Source organism: Arachis ipaensis, chromosome B08, assembly GCF_000816755.2.
Source record: "Arachis ipaensis cultivar K30076 chromosome B08, Araip1.1, whole genome shotgun sequence".
Lineage (NCBI taxonomy): Eukaryota > Viridiplantae > Streptophyta > Magnoliopsida > Fabales > Fabaceae > Arachis > Arachis ipaensis.
Genome location: NC_029792.2, coordinates 57,711,765 through 57,714,703, shown reverse-complemented (window position 1 = coordinate 57,714,703; position 2,939 = coordinate 57,711,765).

Genomic DNA, 2,939 nt, shown 5'->3' with positions numbered 1-2,939 from the left:
AATAGCAAGAAGCTCTTTCTCAGTAGTAGTATAATTAGACTGAGCGGCATCTAAAGTTTTAGACGCATAAGCAATTACAAAGGGGTCCTTACCTTCACACTGAGCCAGTGCTGCACCTACTGCATGGCTGGAGGCATCGCACATTATTTCAAATGGCTGGCTCCAGTCTGGTCCTCTCACAATTGGAGCTTGAGTCAGGGCGGTCTTCAGCTTATCAAACGCTTTTTTGCAATCCTCACTGAACTCGAACTCAATATCTTTCTGCAGTAGTCTGGATAAGGGAAGTGCTACCTTACTAAAGTCCTTAATGAATCTCCTGTAAAAACCTGCATGGCCAAGAAACGAACGGACTTCCCTCACAGAGGAGGGGTAAGGTAAACTAGAAATAACATCCACCTTTGCTGGATCTACAGAAATTCCAGTATTAGACACAATATGTCCTAGTACAATCCCTTGTTTAACCATAAAGTGACATTTTTCCAAAATTCAGTACAAGGTTTATACTGACACATCTATCTAACACTCTAGATAAACCATCCAAGCAAAGATTGAAGGAATCACCATATACGCTAAAGTCATCCATAAAAACCTCCATATAATCCTCAATAAGATCAGAGAAAAGACTCATCATGCACCTTTAGAAAGTAGCTGGTGCATTGCACAAGCCAAAGGGCTTTCTCTTATAAGCATAAGTTCCAAAAGGACATATAAAAGTGGTCTTTTCCTGATCTTCAGGAGCTATATGAATCTTGAAATAGCCTGTGTAACCATCTAAGAAACAATAATGTGATTTACCTGACAAGCGATCCAGCATTTGATCAGTGAATGGAAGAGGATAGTGATCCTTACGAGTGGCCTGGTTTAGGCGTCTGTAGTCAATGCAGACCCTCCAGGCGTTCTGAACTCTGGTTGCCATGAGCTCTCTATGCTCATTCTTCACTGTAGTGACTCCAGACTTCTTGGGCACCACTTGTACTAGGCTTACCCATTCACTGTCTGAGATGGGGTAGATGATATCTGCCTCCAGTAGTTTGGTCACTTCCTTCTTGACAACTTCTAAGATAGTGGGGTTCAGTCTCCTCTGGGGTTGACGGATAGGCTTTGCTCCCTCTTCTAAAAATATTCTGTGCTCACAAACTTGAGGGTTGATGCCTACTATGTCTGCCAAACTCCACCCAAGTGCCTTCTTATGCCTCCTCAGCACACTAAGTAGCTGCTTTTCTTGTTGAGAAGTGAGTTCCCTTGCAATCATAACTGGAAACTTCTGCTTGTCGTCAAGGTAAGCATATTTGAGGTGTGGAGGGAGGGGTTTCAATTCTAACTTCTGCTCATGGTCACGCTCTGGGTTGTCTGGAGCTGGTAACAATAGTAAAGCACTGTCATTGTCCTCAGAAAGTGTCCCCACACTCGGACCTTGTCCTATGTACTTCTCTTCAAATTCCTCCTGGTGAATTTTAGCCACGGTTTCATCTATGATGTCACACTGGAGGATAGAATGATCCTCTGGAGGATGCTTCATAGCTCCATTCAGATTGAAGATTACTAGTCGGCCATCTATTTCAAAAGAGTATGTTCCTGAAAAAGCATCCAATTTGAACTTTGAGGTTTTCAGGAATGGTCTTCCGAGTAGGATTGATGATGGCTTCTCTGAGTCATTTTGGGGGCATCTCCAGGATATAAAAGTCAATGGGAAATGTGAGCCCCTTAATGCCCACTAATACATCTTCAGCTATTCCAACCACCGTAATAATGCTTTTATCTGCTAACACAAAACGAGCTGCCGACCTTTTTAAGGGAGGGAGCCTCAAGGTATCATATGTAGACAAAGGCATTATACTAACACATGCTCCTAAATTACACATGCAGTACTCAAAAAATATCACACCACCAATAATACAATTAACCATACATGGACCTGAATAGTTCCTAAATCACTACACTTTTCAGGTATACCTCCCATTAAAGCAGATATAGAACTACCTAAAGGAATAGTTTCTAATTCATTAATTTTGTCTTTATGTATACATAAATCTTTTAGAAACTTTGCATACTTAGGTACCTGCTGAATAACATCAAAAAGGGGAACAGTTACCTCAACATTTTTGAATATCTCTACCATTTTGGGATCGGGTTCCAACTGCTTCCTGGCCTTCCTTGTAATTTGTGGAAATGGAATAGGAATGGCGTCCTTCACAGCTTCAGCGTCCTCTGGTGCTTCTTCCTATGGTTGAACTTCTTCTTCATCAACCATGTCCTGTATGTCCTCTTCCTCTTCACCATCTTCTACTTCCACCACCTCTTCAGCTGAGGCGTGTTCTGGTGGGTTTGGCTCCTCCTGATTCCTCTCCTGTAGTGTGGTTCCGGACCTTAGGGTGATGGCATTGATGCCACCCTTTGGATTGGGTAATGGTTGAGAGGGGATTCGACTGGAGCTCAAAGGCTGGTTATTGGAGTTATTCATTGATCCAATCTGTGAGATAAGAGCTTGCAAGGTAGAGTTCAGACCATTTAGGGTAGAATTAAGGTTATTTTCCATGGCCTGTTATCTCCGATCAATAGATTGTAGTAACTCATCATTAGAAGATGAAGAGGGGTAAGTGATCTGAGAGGTCTGCTGTTGGTTGTACTGTGATCCTTGGGATTGCCTCAGGTGAGGTGCTCTGTAAGGCTGATTCTGGTTCTGCTGCCTGTTGTTGTTATTATTCCACCTCTGATTTTCCTGATTGTCTCTGCCTCCTCTGTTATTGTTGTCCCTCCAATTCTGGTTAGAATTATCTCTCCAATTCTAGTTAGAATTGTCCTGCCATCTATGGCTGTAACTGCCACCTTGATTGTACCCTTGGTTGGGGCGGTCATAGAAGTTATGAGTGGCTGCCACGATGTATCTTCCTGCTGGAGCTGTGGACATTCATTAGTATAATGGCTATAATCAGCACAGA